The 19671-nt window shown below is 39.9% G+C and overlaps 2 pseudogenes; both read left to right on the top strand.

Moving 5' to 3' along the window:
* The first annotated feature begins 162 nt into the window (after positions 1 to 162).
* On the top strand, positions 163 to 2181 carry LOC102812816 (annotated as a pseudogene).
* Positions 2182 to 5301: 3120 nt separating this feature from the next.
* LOC102824893 overlaps positions 5302 to 19671 on the top strand; it is a 17149-nt pseudogene continuing 2779 nt past the window's right edge.

The raw sequence follows: 19671 nt of genomic DNA, 5'->3' as shown, positions 1-19671 counted from the left end.
AAAAAAAAAAAAAAAAGAATAAGGAAGGAGGTCTCGAGCTCTAGCTGGTAGTCAAGCATGTGTGCTCCAGCCTCTTCAGCACTGTGGCCACCATCAACATGGTTTGGGTTCCCGCAGTCTCATCTGTGTCCTCCACACCCTCCGTTGTCCCCAGCCGCCATCATGAAGCTCGTGAAAACCAGGAAAAATCAAAGTGATCCCAAGAAGCTGGATCCTCCCCTCAAGGAGATAGAAGAAGACAGTGAGGATGAGGAACTGTCAGAAGATGAAGCAGAAGAAAGCAGTGGAGAAGAGGTTTTCGTTCCTCAGAAAAAAAGGTAAGAAGAATACCACAATGCCATCAAAGACGGTGGTGGTTTCCTCCACAAAAAAGATAGTTGCCACACCAGCGAAGAAAGCAGCTGTCATCCTTGGCAAGAAGGCAGCCACCACATCAGCTAAGAAGACAGTTACAGCAGCCAAAGCAGCAGCAACACCTGGCAAGAAGGGACCCACCCCAGGCAAAGCAGTGGTGGTGACCTCCAGCCAGAAGGGGGCAAAGAATGGCAAGAATGCCAAGAAGGAAGAGAGTGATGAGGATGAAGATGAATTTGAACCCATTGTGATGAAAGGAGCAGCTGCCCTTCACTTTGATGACGAGGATGATGATGATGATGATGATGATGATGATGACGACGATGAGATCGAGGATGACGATGATGAGTAGGATGAGGAGGATGAAGATGACTCTGAAGAAGAGGCCATGAACACTATGCCTGCAAAGGCAAGAAATCTCCTCCCAAGGTGGTTCCTTTGGAAGCCAAGAGTGTGGCTGAGGATGATGACAATGATGAAGAAGATGATGAGGAAGATGAAGACAATGAAGAACCTGTCAAAGAAGTACCTAGAAAACAAAAGGAGGAAATGGCCAAACAGAAAGCCACTCCTGAAGCCAAGAAGCAGAAAGTGGAAGCCGTAGAACCAACTACAGCTTTCAGTCTATTTGTTGGAAACCTCAATTTTAACAAGTCAGCTCCAGAATTAAAAACTGGTCTCAGGACTTTTTGCTAAAAATGATCTTGTTCTCATGGATGTCAGAATTGGTAGGACTAGGAAATTTGGCTATTTGAACTTTGAATCTGCTGAAGACCTGGAAAAAGTCTTGGAACTCACTGGTTTAAAGGTCTTTGGTAATGAAATTAAACTAGAGAGACCAAAGGGAAAAGACAGCAAGAAACACTGAGATGCCAGAATACCTTTGGCCAAAAATTTGTCTTACAAAGTCACTCAGGATGAATTAAAAGGAGTGTTTGAAGACGCCATGGAGATCAGATTAGTCAGCAAAGATGGAAAGAGTAAAGGGATTGCTTATCTCGAATTCAAAACAGAAGCTGATGCTGAGAAAATCTTTGAAGAAAAGCAAGGTACAGAGATTGATGGCCATTCTATAAACCTTGTACTACACTGGGGAGAAAGGTCAAAATCAAGACCACAGAGGTGGGAAGACCAACACTTGGAGTGGTGAATTGAAAACACTGGTTTTAAGTAACCTGTTCTACAGTGCAACAGAAGAAACTCTCCAGGAAGTGTTTGAGAAGCAGCTGCTATCAAGGTGCCTCAGAACCAGTACAGCAAATCTGGAGGATATGCATTTACAGAATTTGCTTTCACATGAGGATGCTAAATAAGCTTTAAATTCTTGTAATAAAAGAGAAATTGAGGGCAGAGTCACCATGCTGGAATTGCAAGGATCCAGGGGACCTCCCTAATGTGAGAAGCCAGTCATCCAAAACACTGTTTGCCAAAGGTCTGTCTGAGGACACAACTGAGGAAACATTGAAGGAGTAATTTGATGGTTCTATTCACACCAGGATAGTCACAGACTGTGAAACAGGCTTCTCCAAAGGGTTTAGGTTTGTAGACTTTAACAGTGAGGACAATGCTAAGGAGGCCATGGAGGATGGGGAAATTGATGGAAACAAAGTTACCTTGAACTGGGCCACACCTAAGGGCGAAAGTGGCTTCAGGGGATGAGGTGGAGGCCGAGGAGAATTTGGAGGTAGAGGTGGCCATGGCAGAGGAAGCTGGGGTGGATTTGGTGGCAGAGGCCAGGGAGGATTTGGAGGGTGAGGAGGCTTCTGGGGAGGCAGAGGAGGAGTCAGAGATCACAAGCTACAAGGAAAGAAGACGAAGTTTGAGTAGATCTTCTGTCCCTGCCTTTTCCCTCTTCCATCTGAAAGCAAGGACTCTGGGTTTTTACTCTGTTACCGGATCATGACAAAGCCTTCTGAGGACATTCCAAGATAGTAGCCCTATGCATTAGTTAGAAATCCTACGGAACACATTTCAAAGGGAGCTGCCCCGTGGCTTTAACTGGATTTGAATTTATATTACGTTTTATACCACGTACAAAACCAAATTTTCCTACAAAAAGTTTTTTGTTGTTTTGTTTTTCACTTGGGGCATGTAAAGGCAAGGAGGATGTTTTATTATGTTTTTTGCTTTAGCGACTTTGGAACAAATTAAAAAGTCCTGAATTCTGGAAAAAAGTCATTAAGAACACAAGAAAGAAGGAAAAGGTCAAAATGGATGTCAGAAGAGACAGTGACACTTGCTCTCTAGGGTAGAGATGCTAAAGCAAATGGAAGAAATGAGGAGGCATAAGAGCTGAACAGAAAATTTCAAAGATCAGCTCGAGAAGATAAAGCCAAATATTACAACAAAATGTGCAAACATCTGGAATCAGAAAACCAAAAAGGAAGAACATGTTCAGCATTTCTCAAGCTAGGGGAACTGAAGAAAAAATTCAAGCCTCGACTTTTGTTATTGAAGGATTCTCTGGGCAAATTATTGAATGATGCAGAAAGCCTCAAGAGAAGATGGAAGGAATACACAGAGTCACCGTACCAAAAGGAAATGGTTAACATTCAACCATTTCAAGAGGTAGCATATGATCAACAACCAATGATCCTGAAGAAGGACGTCCAAGTTGCATTGAAGGAATTGTCAAAGAACAAGGCACCAGGAATTGATGGAATAAAAATTGAAATCTTTCAAGAAAGTGAGGCAGCACAGGAGGCACTCACTCATCTCTGCCAAGATTTTGGAAGACAACTATCTGGCTTACTGATTGGAAGAGATCCGTATTTGTGCCCATTCCAAAGAGAGGTGACCCAACAGAGTGCAGAAATCATCGGACAATCTCGTTGATAGCCCATGCAAGTAAAGTTTTAGTAAAGGTAATACAGAAACAGTTACAATCATACATTGACAGAGAACTTCCAGACATTCAAGCCAGATTCAGAAGAGGCAGTGGAATGAGGGATATCATTGCTGATGTCTGATGGATCTTGGCTGAAAGCAGAGAATATCAGAAAGATGTTTACCTGTGCTTTATTGACTACACAAAGGCTTTCGATTGTGTGGATAATGACAAGCTATGGGCAACATTGTGAAATATGAGTATTCCAGAACACTTAATTGTGCTCATGAGGAATCTGTACATGGACCAAAGAGGCAGTTGTTCAAACAGAACATTGGTTCTGTTTGATTTGAATGGTTTCAAATTAAGAAAGTTTCGTGACAGGGTTGTATTCTTTCACTAGTTTCTGGAGAAGGATATCCTGTTTGGTAGATTGGAGGCTCAAAGAAAAAGAAGAAGACCCCCAGTGATATGGATTGGCAAAGTGGTAGCATCAATAGGCTCAAACGTGGCAACAATTGTGAGGTTGGCCCAGGACCGGGCAGTGTTTTGTTCTGTTGTGCATAGGATCTCTATGAGTTGGTACCAACTTGATGGTACCTAACAACAACAAAAAAGGTATACAAACTAAGAGAAACACAGGGTGAGAATTGGAAGGGATATCTTACCCTCTTGTATTCATGGTCACTAACCAGGAAGCTCATCTGAACCTTAGGTTCAGGATTCCTATCAGCCTAACCATGTGGCCATGATATACTACATTTTGCCTCTAACGAGTAATCAACATTGAGTCCTCAGTTAGTTCTCTTACTTTGGTCAGTCCCCGTTCATTAGCCTCACATGTATTGCAGTGCTCAGGAACCAAAACCAAAGGCCAAATTTTTATTGCTATCACTTCATTTGAGAATCCTGGTGAGGCACTGTGGAATAAGTACTGGACAGCTAACCACAAGGTCGGTGGTTCAAACCCATCAGCTGCTCTTCAGAAACCCTATAGAGGGTTGCTATGAGTAGGAACCAACTTGATGACACTTACCAACAACAACAACAACAACATCATTTGATCTGAGTCCTGAGGGATAAATAGAAGTTTCATGGGACTGGAATCTTGAATATGAATTGCATTCTATTTGGTGTCTGGGATTAGAGTTCATAATAATAATAATTTACTGAGCACTTGCTATGTATCAGTCATAGCTCTAAGCGTTTTATATGTATTAACTTATAAAATTCTTACATTCACTTTGGGAAGTGGGCATAATCAGCATCCACATATCACAAATGAGGATGTTGAGCCACAGGACATTTTAATAACTCATAGATGCCATTCAGCTCTATGGATAGAGCCCGAATTTGAACCCAGGTATCTTGGTTTTAGAACTCACATTCCTGCCCTGTATTGAAATGATCCTGACAGGGACCAACAGAACCCAAATTTACCACATCATATCTCCATCCTTCCATGTTCATCTAGCCAAACCAGCAAACATTGTTAAGTTCAGGTGAAGTCAACGCTCAGTGGATGTTTCAAGGATGAAAAACTACATGCCAACAGTATAATCTGGGGGAATGTGCTGAACAAAATGTGCATATTTTTTTGTCACTGTAATTGTGATGATTTTGCCACAGCAATGGGGCTGATAGGACTATGTACGTAAAAGCATCTCAGGCTGTTGTTCTCTCTTCTGCACTTAGGACTGTAGACCCAAATGCTGGACCACAGAGGAACTAAGTCAGAATCACCTGGGATGGGGGAGCGCTGGTCTCCCTTTGGACTGAGTCAAAATCTCTTGAGTGTGGGACAGGGGTCAGTCTGGTGTTGGAAATACTGAATTCTCAAACTTGAATATGTCTAGCTTGGGTCTTGATAAAAGGGTATTCTGGTACTACTGGTCTAACCTAAGCCATGCTGATGTTGCTGGTCCAAAGACTACACATGGAGGAGCAGAAAGGGCACCTGCTGGACACTACCAGTGGCCAACAGCCTTGAGCAAGCTGTTGTACAGATGGAGTTGGAAGAAAGAAAAGTAGGTTGGCCAGGGTGAAGATAAAGTCAAGCAGATCTGCCCACTTCTCTAGCCCAAGCTAGTCTCCAGAGCCATTGAATGGCATGGGGAGATATGGATATTCATGACAAGGTAACTTTCTCGAAAGAGAAGGGCCTAGCTTCTGGTTGGTGCATTTAATAAGGTGTGCAATGTATGGTAAAAATATTTCCATCAACAATTGCTAATTTAAAAACAAAAAGTGGGAGTCTTAGGTAGAGAACATCTGCTATAGAGGAAAAAAAAAAAATATGTATGCAGAGTTCCCAAAGGACTGAATAAATAAAACAAGATCTAAACTTGTAAAGCCAGTCTCCTAAGCTCTTGTGGTGCTGTGAGTTCCGCTTTAGTGAGATAAGATTCCAAGAAAACAACAGATGTTTCTCTTTTCTCCACTTTGCATGCTGACGCTAGGTCTTTCACCCGTTGAATCTTCTATTGCTATGGGACATGGTGGATTTAGAGTCAAGTGGGTATCTGAGTAGAGTCAATGTCTTTGAAAATGTCTGATAATAGAGCAAAAGGCCCAGATTTTGAGAGACAGAAAGAGAAAATTGAGATTTCAGAGAACCGGGAAGAATTGAGGATGAAGTATCAGCTGCAGTTCTAAGCATTGTTTTCCCTCTAGCAGACTATGAGATCAAGTTGAATAGGTGGCACAAGGAGGGTTTTCCAGGAGAACAAAGCAGAACAGAGATGCTGATGGATATCTGAGAAGGGAGTAGGTACCTGGTAGTCCCAGGCGGAGCCTTGTGTTGGGGATAGGGATACTCCGGTGTGTCTTCCTTGTGGATGAAGCCTGAGGAGGCAACAGATCCACATACAACATGGAGGAGATGAAGTCAAAATAAAATGGTGTGAAGGGCATTGTGCAGAGACAAAACCTGTGTATCCCCTCTCCTGGACCTCTTGTGCTCTCAGTTACTAACAGAAAGATTGGAAGATTGAGCCCACCCTGAAGCATCTCAGAACAAAAGTCCACTGATTCAGTGAAAATCTTATAGAGCACAGTTCTACTGTGACACACGTAGGGTCACTATGAGTCAGAAACAATGTGACTGTAACTGGTTTAAAGCCTCCAAGGGGAGTTCACAGTACCTGAGAGGAAGTGGTGGAAAGCCTTGTAGTAAGAACAAAAATAATCAGTGACGTAGGATGCTTCAGTGAGCAGAGAGCGAGTTCGATGATTTTAACAGTGGCTGCAGTGGAGGCAGATGTTGGAGACCAAGAATCCGACAGGATGAGTCAGATTGTCACGGATGTCAGAAAACAATGGGCAAGATGAAGGCTAAATGTGAATCTCTCCTCCTCTAGGAACTAAACTCACCTTCAAGGTGAGGAGAAGGAAAAGGACTACGCGCTGTGTGTGAAACTGTTATGTTGAGCACTGGGATTTACCCCAAGGAGAGTCTGAGGAGAAATTCAGAAGGGAAAGGTTAACCTTGAAAGGAAAAGATTTTAGTTTATTCACAATCAGTGAGGTTTGAGAACAAAACAAAATGCAGTTACATAGCAAAATAGAGTTTCATGTTTATATAACCAAGTTGGTAGCTCTAAATTTTGTAATTGCCACACTAGAATTTAGGTTTCCTGGGTGGCACATGTAATTAAGCACTTGGCTAGCAATAAAAATGTTGATGATTTTCATCTACCCTGAGAGGCCTCAGAAGACAGGCTTGGTGATCTGCTTCCAAAAAGTCACAGCCTTGAAAATCCTATGTTGTTGTTGTTAAGTGTCGTGGAGTCATTTCTGACCCATAGTAACCCTGTATAGGGTTTCCAAGGAGGAGCAACTGGTAAGCTTGAACCGTCGACATTGTGGTGCAAATGGCTTTGCAGTCCAGGGCATTAACCCACAGAGCCACACCAGGACTCCCTATGGAGCAGTTCTAATTTGCACACATAGGGTTGTCATGTGTTGGAATGGACTTGATGATAACCAAACCAACAATAGCAACAAAGGTATGCCGGCCACTCTTCAAGTTGCTGGAGACATGTTGTTGTTGTTAAGTGCCATGGAGTCAGTTCCCACTCAAAGAGACCATGTGTAAGGTTTCTGAGAAGCAGCTGGTGGGTTTGAACCACCCACTTAGCTAAGTACAAGTGATTATCCTAAAGTAACCACACCAGGAAGAGCTGACTAAAACAAAGTTCCTGTCCCACTGAGTTTATTTTCCTGAAGGAGAGATATGAAAACAAACAAATATGTAGGACAGATATTAAGTTTCATACAGAAAAGTCAAATGAGGAAGGTAAGCTAGAGAGTGGCCCAGGTGTTGTGTCTCTGTGTGTGCTTGTGTGTTTGTATGTGCATGTGAGCATGGACGTGTGCCTGGATGCTAATGTATTGTCTTGCTCTGTTTTATATCAAAGGAGCTCTGGTAGTGTAGTGGTTATGAATCGGGCTGCTAACTTCAGGGTCAGCAGTTAGAAACTACCAATTATTCCCTGGGAAAAAGATGCGGCTTTCTGCTCCCGTAAAGAATTCACAGCCTTGGAAACCCTGTACAGCGTCGCTATGAGTCAGAACCAACTCCACAGCACATAACCACCACCACCATTTTATATCAGCTGCTCTGGTCTGGAAAGTCCTCTCTGATAAGCTAGGGTTTCAACAAAGACCTAATCGCAGTGAAAGAAAAGTCACATAACTCCCTGGGAGAAAGAACATTCCAGGCAGAAGAAACAGCAATTACAAAATCCTTGAGGCCCAAGCATCATTGAATGAATGAATGAATGAAAGAATGAATGAATTTCTCTCCTAAAGATATCATTAATTTTCCTTGTAAACATACTGAACTTTGTATGTTTTCTTCTGTGACTTACTTTATTTTCTCCTTGCTTTTTATATTTGAGGGAGTTGCTGTACTCACGGATCTTCACTTGTAGCGCACTGCCATTGGTCCTCCTATTGTTTGTAGTCGCTTGGGTGGTTTCCGGCTTATTTATTTATTTTGTCTACTATGGTTAGTACTCCTATAAGCATGCTTGCATGTGTTTCATGTGCACAGTTTTCATTCAGGCCATGCTTCTTGATCTTTCTCCCATGTGAGATCACATAGAAAATGGTACTATTTGTTCTGTACATTGGAATAAACCATAAGTAGTTTGGAACTATTCAACTGGTTGTGGTGAAAAAAGAATGATTTAAATATATATATATATATATTCCATAATTATGTTAAGGAAAGAGAAATACAAAGGGTTAGGGAAGTTTTTGAATATTTAATTTGTATACAATTTCCACACAAGTTTTTCAAAGTTTTAAAATGGAGAAGCCTGAACTTTCCTTCTGCAAAATACTTTTAAAATATCAGTTTTTTAAAAATGAAATAGTTTCATACAATTTCTGGATAAAGATTTTAAATGATGATCTCTTTAAATTTTTGATACTCACCATTGGTAAAAAAACAAAAACAAAAAAAACTTGTTCTCACAGGAAGATAAAAAAATTAAACCATTTATAAATAATTCAAAAATGATCTTTAAAAACTCAAACAGCTCTTTCTTTTCTTTCATTGATAGATATTAGGTTGAAATAATCTTTGATAATGCAAGTAGATTTCAAATTCAATAAAATATTATATCCACAATTATAAAGTAATATTACAAAATAATGAGGAAGCTACTATTTGTTAAGTAGGCATGCACAAGTTAGAGGAATCACCCCATAATGTTCATGTTGTTGTTGTTGTTAAGTGCTGTCGAGTTGGTTCCAACCCATAGTGACCCTGTATAGGGTTTCCAAGGAGCAGCTGGTGAGCTTGAACTGCCAACCTTGCAGATCAAACGGCTTTGCAGTCTGGCGCATTAACCCACAGCGCCACACCAGGCCTCCATAATGTTCATGGAAGGTATAAAAAGAACAAACACCAACTACGAGCTTCAGAGAGCACCCAGTTTAGACATCTGACTGGAAGTCTTGGCTGTCTTCTCCAGCCCTCAGCCATCTGCCTGAAATGCTGTTCTTCAGTTTGTACCCTTTAAGTTCAGTCCCAACTTATGGGGACCCCATACACAATAGAAGCTTGTGATCCATAAGGTTTTTACTGGTTGGTTTCCATAAATAGATCACCAGACCTTTTGGCCTAGTTGTAGTCTAGAAGCTATGCTGAAACCTGGTCAGAATCGTAGCAACACACAGGTCTCCACTAATAGACTGATGGTGGTTGAGCTTCAGGAACGTTGGCAGGACTGGAACCTGGGTATCCCACATGGAAGCAAGAATTCCACTACTGGACCACCATTGACCCCATTTCTGGATTGGAGAGTTGGACATTTTCAACTCTTCTTGGTATGCCTAATTATTTACAAGGTGGTTACAACTACGTACCTCCCACTAATAACATATGGCTGTATCTGACCATTATAAGTTCTCATTCTCCTGTTATGCTTGGTATTTCATGAACTTCGTGGGTTGAAATCAAACCTCATTTTGATTTTAATTTACATTGCCTTGACTACTAATGACACTGAGTGTATTTTCTTATATTTATTGGAATTTTCTTTCTGTTTTGTGAAATCCCTACCTACCTGTGTGGGCTTTCTGCTCATTTGTTTTGTTTTAAATTGGATTGCTTACTTGTCTTATCAATTCATAGGCATTGTTTCTTTCTGATAATAACCTTTTGCCATTTAAAGGTGTCGATATTTTATTACAATTTGTGTCTTTTTAATTTCTTGTGGATCACGTGTATAATTTTGTCTACTTATATATGTATGCATGTAAAAATATACATATCAAAACATATATCACTTCAACAATTTCTTTATGGAGAATTCAGTGACATTGGTTGGATTCTTCCAGTTGTATCACTGTTCTTGATATCCTTTTCCAAACTATTATGCCATCAGAGTCCTGGAGTGGCACTGGAGAATAAGCACTGGACTGCTAACCACAAGGCCGGGTCAAGCCCACCAGCCACTCCTTGGAAACCCTACACAGGGTTGCTATGAGTCAGAACCGACTTGATGGAACTTAACAACAATATAAACTCATTGCCTCCTTATGTTTCTTTTCTATTCTTTGAAGTTGCTTTGTCAGTTTGATCACATATAGATAATTCTTTAAGAGAGTTAATTTATTATCATTGCTTTCTAATGATGTCTGAATTATTATTTGGTTCAAAGATGACTTCAGAGGAGTCCTTGATCTAAATGTTTGGCATTGTTAGCTAGGTTGCTGTTGTTAGGTGCCATCAAGTCTGTACCAACCCATAGCGACCTTATGCACAACAGAACGAAACACTGCCTGATCCTTGGCCAACGTCACTACTGTTGCCACTTGTGTCCATCGATGCTGCCGCTTGGTCAATCCATCTCATTGGGGGTCTTCCTCTTTTTCTCTGACCCTCCACCTTACCAAACATGATATCCTTCTCCAGTGACTGGTCCCTCCTGACAATATGTCCAAAATATGACAGATGAAGTTTGGCCATCTTGGCCTCCAAGGAGTGTTCTGGCTGTACTTCTTCCAGAATGATCTACTGGTTCTTTTGGCAGCCCATGGCACTTTCAATATTCTCCTCCAACACATAACTCAAAAGCATAAATTCTTCTGCAGTCTTCCTTATTCACTGTCCAGCTTTTGCATGCAAATGAAGTTATTGAAAATACTACGGCTTGGGTCAGGCGCACCTTAGTCCCCAAGCTGACATCTTTGCTGTTAAACACTTTAAAAAGGTCTTGTGCAGCAGATTTGGCTAATGCAGTACGTCATTTGATTTCTTTACTGCTGCTTCCGTGAGTGTTGATAGCTGATCCAAGAAGAATGAAGTCCTTGACAACTTCAAAATTTTCTCTGTTGATAAGAATGTTGTTGATTGGTCCAGTGGTGAGGATTTTTGTTTTCTTGACATTGAGATGTAATCCATACAGAAGGCTGTGCTCTTTGATCTAGCTAGGTACCATACAGTTATTGTGGTCTCATCACAAAGAAGCAGTTGTTCATGGAGGTGATTGGACACATATTCCATTTCCGTCCCCCATTCTTGATCCTCCTTCTGCCTATGTGGTTCTCAGTAAATAGAGAACAGTTGCTGTCCCTTGGATAGCACTAATAAGCCTTTAAGACCCAAGCATTAACAACCAATTAGGAAGTAGAACAGAAACACCAAAATCTCTATTAAGTCAATTGACTGGAATGTCCCATAAAACCAAACAAATCTCATGAGATGTCTGGTTGGACACAGGCAGTATCAGCAGCTGCATTTATTTATTTATTTGTGGAAGGATGTATATCACATGTATTGTGAGCTCAGCACTTAGTGACATCAATTATATTCAGTACTACTGTGTGATCATCATTCTCTATAGATGCAGACTTCCCTTCATCATAAAGAGAGATTCACTGGTTCCCAGACAGGGAGTCCTCCTCTCCCTTTCCCTACCACCCCAGACAACCACTAATAAAATTTATTGTTGTTATTGATTTAAGTGCTGTCGGGTCAGTAATGACTGCACCATTCTCATAGCTGTTTTGTTAAACCTATTGCTACTGCTACTGTGTCAACCCAGCTCAATGAAGGTCTTCCTCTTTTTTGTTGATCCTCCACTTTACCAGGCATTATGTCCTTCTCCAAGGAGGGGTCCTTCCTAAAATCATGTCCAAAGTATGAGAGACAAGTCCCTTTTAAGGAGCATTCTGGCTGTATTTCTTCCAAGACATATTGTTTGTTCATGCAGTCCATGGTACTTTCAATATTTCTTGTTAACAACATAATATCAATTCAGCGATTCTTGTCCTTCTTTCTTTAGTCATTGCACAACTTTAACACACATATGAGGCTTGGGTCTGGCACATCTTAGTTCTCAAACTGTCATTTTGCTCTTTAACACTTTAAAGAGGTCTTTTGCAGTAGATTTGTCTAATGCAATGCATCATTTGACTTCTTCACTGCTGCTTCCATGAGTGTTGATTGTGGATCCAAGCAAAAAGAAGTCTTTAACAACTTCAACTTTTCTTCATTTATCACGATGTGATTTATTGGTCCAGTTTGAGAAATTTTGCTTTCTTTACATTGAGGTGCAATCAACACTGTAGTTTTGATCTTCATCAGTATTTCAAGTCCTCTCCACTTTCAGAAAGCAAGGTTGTGTCATCTGCACATCTCAGGTTGTTAATGAGTTCTCCTCCAAACCTGATGCCACATTCTTCTTTATATAATCAATGCTGATTATTTGCTCAGTATATAGGTTGAATAAGTATGGTGAAGATATACAACTCTGGCACACACCTTTTCTAATTGGAAACCATTCAGTATTTCCTTGTTCTGTTTGAGCAGTTGCTGCTTGGTTTATGTATAAATTCCTCACGAGCACAATTAAGTGTTCTGGTATACACATTATTCACAATGTTATCCATAGTTTGTTTTGACCCACACCGTCAAATGACTTTGCATAGTCAATAGAGCACAAATAATCTTTCTGATATTCTGTGCTTTCTGTCAAGATCCATATGACATCAGCAATATTATCCCGTGTTTCAAGTCCTTTTCTGAATCTGGCTTGGAATTCTGGAAACTCCCTGTCAATGTACTTCTATAAGCAGTTCAAAATTACCAGCAGTTCCATGGGCTAAAGATGAGGCTTTCTGCTCCTGTAAAGAATTATAGCCTCGGAAACCCTATACAAGGTATTGGAACTGACTCTACAGCATATAACCACCACCAAAAACAACTGTTTTTGAATTATTTTCAGCCAAACGTTACTTGAATGTGATATTAATGATATTGTCTGATTATTTCTTCATTTTTTTTCAGGTCACTTTTCTATGGAATGGGCAGAAACATGGATCTCTTCTAATCAGTTGGCCAGGTAGTTATCTTCCAAATTTCTTGGCATAGATGAGTGAGTGCCTCCAGTGCCGCGTCAGTTTGTTGAAAGATTTCAGTTGGTATTCCATCAATTTTTGGACACTTGTTTTTTTGCCAATGCCTGTAGTACAGCTTGAATTTATTTCAATACCATTAGTTCTTGATCATATGGTTGCTCTTGAAATAGGTGTTCATCAACCAGTTCATTTTGGTAATGACTCTTAGTATTGCCTCCTGGCTCATTCCATATTTAGTCCATAGAATTCTTCAATATTACAAGTCAAGGCTTGAATTTTTTCCTCAGTTCTTTCAGCTAGAGAAATGCTGAGCATGTTCTTCTTTTTTGGCTTTCTATTTCCAGCTCTTTGCACATTTCATTACAATATTTGACTTTGCCATATTGAGCTGTCCTTTTAATTTTTCTGCTCAGCTCTTTTACTTCATTTCTTCCAGTGGCTCTAGCTTCTCTACACTCAACAACAAGTTTCAGTCTCTTCTGCTGACCACTAGGTCAACAATTGAGACCCACCAGTCAATCCTTGGAAGAAAGATGAGGCTTTCTGCTCTCATGAAGATTTACAGCCTCCGAAAATCTATTCCTGGTCACTATGAGTCAGAACCAACTTGACGACACCTAAAAGCACTTAATAAAATTTGGTCTCTATATATTTGCATATTTATGTCATTTCACGTACGTGAGATTATAAACATTTGGCCTTCTGTGATTGACTTATTTCACTTGACGTGCTTTCAAGGTTCATTCATGTATGTATCAAGATGTAGTTTGTCTTTATAGCTGTATATGTAGTGTTCCATGGTATGTATGTACCACATTTTGTTTATCCATTCATCTACTGATAGACTTCTAGGTTGTTTCCATCTTTCAGCTGTTGTAGGTAGTACTGTAATGCATACATATATCTATTTGTGTCTCTGACCTCAAATTGTTTGAATTTATACTTGGAATTGTGCGGTAGTTCTATTTTTAAATTTTTGAGGAATTGCTACACTTTTTTCTGTAACAGGTGTACTACTTTTGTGTTCCTACCAGCAATGGCTAAGGGTTCTAATCTCCAATTTCCTCATACCTATGACGCGGTGCCACAAAGTGGGCAGTTCAAACCCAGTAGCTGTTCCTCAGAAACCCTATGTTGTTGTTCTTGTGAAGTGCCATTGAGTCAATTCCGACCCATAGCGACCCTGTATAGGGTTTCTAAGGAGCAGTTGGTGAGCTTGAACCACCGACCTTGCAGTTCAAATGACTTTGCAGTCTGATGCATTAGCCCACAGCGCCACACCATACACAACTGACTTGACAGCACTTAACAACAAGCCAAAATTTGTTATTTTCCAGTTTTTTTGTTTGTATTTTTCATCTTAGCCATCTTAGTGTGAGTGAGGTGGTATTTCGTTGTGGTTTTGATGTGCATTTCTCTGATGATTAAAGACGTTGAGTATCTTTTCCTGTGTTTTTGACCATTGGGATATCCTTCTTGGTGAAATGTGTACCCAAGTCCTTTCTCTATTATTATTTTTAATTGGATTATATATCTATATTTGTATCAGACTCTTATCTGATAGATGCTTCTCCAAAATGTTTTCCCAATGTTAGGTTGTCTTTTCACTGTTTAAATAAATTCCTTTGATTAACTGAAGTACAGGTACTTCCCAACTTTCGAGGGGCTTTCATTCCAATGACTCCATCATGAGTTGGCTAACATAGATCAAATACCTTTTTTTTTTTTTAATTCACAATTATTGCCTTCTACTATCAGTATCTTTACAAATCATGACCTCAAACATCTGCAAGTGAACAGCTAAGAATGATAACATCACCAGACCACATGCTGCAATAATGATAAGATATAACAAACCAAACCAAACCAAACCAAACATAAAACCTTTCAGTCAAAAGTATCATTTCATCGTAACTAAAGTATGTGGTAAGTTGGGGCTACTTATATTGTTTTGAGGTCGCATTGATCTATTTTATGTTTTACTGTTTGTGCTTTTGTTATTGCATGAGGTAATTCATTATTAAAAGCTAGGCCTGAACTTCACTCCCTATTATTTTCTTCAAAGAATCTTATGATTTTAGCTTTCACATTTATGCCTGAAACGTTTTGAATTGGTTTCTGTGTAACATAAAGTGGATCCTGTTTCATTCTTCAGCAGGTGTAAATCCAATTTTCCCAACATTATTTATTGAAAGGAGTCCAGGTGTAGTGCTGTTGATTAATGTGCTGGACTAAAAAGTTGGTTTGAGTTGAAAGGTCTGCAGTTCAAGTTCACCAGCTGCTCCTCGGAAACCCTGTGCAGGCTCATTATGGGTCAGAACTGACTCAACGACACTTAACAACAGCAACAACAATTTATTGAAAAGTCTTTCCTTTTCCATGGAATGGTCTTAGCAAACTTTTAAAAACTCAGTTGAGCATAGGTGCATGGACACATTCCTAGGTTTTTAATACTATTCCATTGGTCAGTGAGTCTTTACTAGTTCCAGGATGTTTCAGTTCCTGTAGCCACGCAGTATGATTTGAAATCAGGAAATGTGAGTCCTCCTACTTTTTTCCTTTGGCTGTTTCAAATGTCTTACCTATCCTTCCTTATAGATGAACCAAAAAATACAAACCCACTGATGTTGAATTGATTTTGACTCACAGTGACCCTGTAAGACACAGTAGAAATGCCCATGGGGGTTCTCCAAGCTGTAAATCTTCACAGAAGCAGAAGAACACATCTTTCTCCCACAGAGGGAATGGTGAGTTTGACCTGATGACCTTTCAGTTAGCAGTCGAGTAGTTTTAACCACAGTGCCATCAGTTCATTGTAGATGAACAGAAGTTTTAATTTTACTGTAGATAATTTTATTAATAGCTTTCTTTATAGTTTGGTCTTTTTGTGTCTTTTGAAAAAAAAAATTATTTTCTACCCCGAGGCCATAATTGTATTCTCTTGTTTTCCTCTAAAATATTTAAAGTTTTTATCCTATATTTAAGTCCTTAACAGACTTCTGTTTTAACTAACTTTTGTTTATGTCTTGAGGTAGGGTTCTATTTTCACCTTGTCCTCCAGAAAAACAGCCAACGGGTCCCACCAAACTTTAACTCATTCATTCATCGTTCCTTCCCTGATCTGCGGCAGCTAGTTTCTCTAGTCAGATGCACACACGCCAACCTTATGAACACAGGATTCAATCTTGTGCCTCAGGAAAATATGAATATTATTGTTATTGTTGTTGTTAAGTTCCATTGAGTCAGTTCCAACCCATAGAGACCCTGTATAGGTTTCTGAGGAGTGGCTGGTAAGTTTCAATCACCAACTTTGCAGTTCAATCCTACCGTGTGGTAGAATGTTCATACTACAGTATCACATTGTTTATAACCCAATGTTGTAATCCTTACAAAAATCATGTTAAGAACTACTTTCCTTACGTTCATTTTGTTGTTGTTGTTTTTAAGTGCCATCAAGTCGGTTCTGACTCACAGTGATACCCGAAGACTGGTTATCCTTTAGCACCACACCAGGACTCCCATTTTACAGATAGTATAATTGAGACTCAGAGAGGTTAAGTCATTTGTTCAAGACCACAAAGCCAGGATTGAAATCCAGCTTGGCTCTAAAATCAGTGTTGCCTCTCTAAATGCCTACACTTTCTGAAGTCCTTAATTAATCAGGGTCCACAGTGTTGGTCTTCCACCCATCTGTCCATTGGTCAAACTATGGTGACATGTGTGTTGCTATGATGCTTAAAGCTATGCCACTGGTCTGTCAGTTTATCTACTGTGGTGGCTTGTGAATTGCTGTGATTCTGGAAGCTATCACTGAAAACCTTATGCATAGCAGAGAAACACTGCCAGATATAGTGCCAGAAAATGAGCCCCTCAGGTTGGAAGGCACTCAAAATGCGACTGGGGAAGGCCTGCCTACTTGAAGCAGAGTTGACTGTGATGACATGAATGGAGTAAAGCCCATGGGAGTAAATACCACAGGACCATCATTTGTTGATGGGGCACAATTCAAAATAAGGAGAAACAGCTACAAACATCCACTGAAATTTGGAACATGGAATGTACGAAGTATGAATCCGGGAAAATTGGAAGTTGTCAAAAATGAAATGGAACACATAAATATCGATATCTTAGGCATTAATGAGCTGAAATGAACTGGTATTGGCCATTTTGAATCTGACAACCACATGGTTTACTATGCAGGGAATGGAAAATTGAAGAGGAATGGTGTTGCATTCATTGTCAAAAAGAGCATATCCAGATCAGTTGTGAGGTACAACACTATCTATGATTGGATAATATTCATGTGCCTACAGGGAAGTGTAGTGGTTATGAATCGGGCTGCGAACCACACGGTCAGCAGTTCGAAACTACCAGCTGTTCCACGGGAGAAAGATGAGGCTTTCTGCTCCCGTAAATATTTACAGCCTTGGAAACCCTGTTCAGGGTTACTATGGGTCGGAACCGACTTGACAGCACTTAACAACAACAAGAACAACAACAACAGGGAAGTCCAGTTAATACCACTATTATTCAAATTTACGCACCAACCACTAAAGCCAGTGAGGATGAAATAGAAGAATTCTACCAATTTCTTCAATCTGAACTTGATCAAACATGCAATCAAGATGAATTGATCAATACTGGTGATTGGAATGCAAAGGTGAGAGCAAAGAGGAAGGATCAGTAGTTGGAAAATATGGCCTTGGTGATAGAAATGATGCCCAGAGAATGCATGATAGAATTCTTCAAAATCAATGATTTGTTCATTTCAAATCAAATTGACTACATCTGAAGAAAGAGATGATGGAAAAGCTCCTTATCATCACTCAAAACAAGGCCAGGGGCAGATTGTGAAACGGACCATCAATTGTTCATACGCAAATTCAAACTGAATCTGAAGAAAATGAAAACAAGTCCATGAGAGCCAAAATATGACCTTGACTACAACCCACCTGAATTTAGAGATCATCTGAAGAACAGATTTGATACGTTAAGCACTAAAGACTGAAGAAGAGAAGAGTTGTGGGTTGACATCAAGAATATGAAGAACGCAAAATATCATTAAGAAGATAAGAAAGAAGGAAAAGATCAAAATGGATGTCAGAAGAGACACGGAAACTTGCTCTCCAGTGTAGAGATGTTAAAGCAAATGCAAGAAATGAAGAGGTACAAGAGCTGAACAGAAAATTTCAAACATCAGCTTGAGTGATAAAGCCAAACATTACAATAAAATACGCAAAGATCTGGAATCAGAAAACCAAAAAAGAAGAACACGCTCAGCATTTCTCAAGCTGGGGGAACTGAAGAAAAAATTTAAGCCTTGACTTTAGTTATTGAAAGATTCTCTGGGCAAATTATTGAATGATGCAGAAAGCATCAAGAGAAGATGGAAGGAATACACAGAGGCACTGTACAAAAAGGAAATGGTTGATGTTCAACCATTTCAAGAGCCAATGATACTGAAGGAGGAAGTCCAAGGTGCATTGAAGGAACTGGCAAAGAACAAGGCACCAGGAATTGATGGAATAAAAATTAAAATCTTTCAAGAAAGTGAGGAGGCACAGGAGGCACTCACTCATCTCTGCCAAGAAATTTGGAAGACAAGTATCTGGCCGACTGATTGGAAGCTAGCTGTATTGATGCTCATTCCAAAGAGAGGTGACCCAACGGAATGTGGAAATCATCGGACAATCTCTTTGATATCCCATGCAAGTAAAGTTTTCCTAAAGGCAATACAGAAATGGCCGCAAGCATACATTGACCGAGAACTTCCAGAGGTTCAAGCCAGATACAGAAGAGGCCATGGAATAAGGGATATCATTGCTGATGTCCAATGGATCTTGGATGAAAGCAGACGATATCAGAAAGATGTTTACCTATGCTTTATTGACTACGCAAAAGCTTTTGATTGTGTGGATCATGACAAACTATGGACAACATTGCGAAGTATGAGTATTCCGGAACACTTAATTGTGCTCATGAGGAATCTGTACATGCACCAAGAGGCAGTTATTCGGACAGAACATGGGAACATTGAATGGTTTAATATTAAGAAAGGTGTGCGACAAGCTTATGGGTATTCAACCTGTATGCTGAGCAAATAATCCGAGACGTTGGGTTATATGAAGAAAAATGTGGCAGCAGGATTGGAGGAAGACTTATTATCAACCTGTGGTATATATGCAGATGATGCAAACTGGATTGCTGAAAGTGAAGAGGACTTTGATGAAGATCAAAGATTACAGCCTTCGGTATGGATTGCATCTCAATGTAAAGAAAACAAAAGTCCTCACTACTAGACCAATAAACAACATTCTTATCAACGGAGAAAAGATTGAAATTGTCAAGGACTTCTTTCTTCTTGGATCAGCTATCAACACTCACGGAAGCAGTAGTCAAGAAATCAAATGATGTATTGCGTTAGGCAAATCTGCTGCACAAAACCTTTTAAAAGTGTTGAAGAGCAAAGATGTCAGCTTGAAGACTGAGGTGTGCCTGACCCAAGACATGGTATTTTCAATAAGCTCATATGCATGCGAAATCTGGACAGTGAATAAGGAAGACTGTAGAAGAATTGATGCATTTGAGTTATGGTGTTGGAGGAGAATATTGAA

The sequence above is a fragment of the Chrysochloris asiatica genome, unplaced genomic scaffold, assembly GCF_000296735.1.
Source record: "Chrysochloris asiatica unplaced genomic scaffold, ChrAsi1.0 scaffold00006, whole genome shotgun sequence".
NCBI lineage: Eukaryota > Metazoa > Chordata > Mammalia > Afrosoricida > Chrysochloridae > Chrysochloris > Chrysochloris asiatica.
The sequence above is the reverse complement of the archived record's forward strand: the minus strand, read 5'-3'. Positions and strand labels throughout refer to the sequence as shown.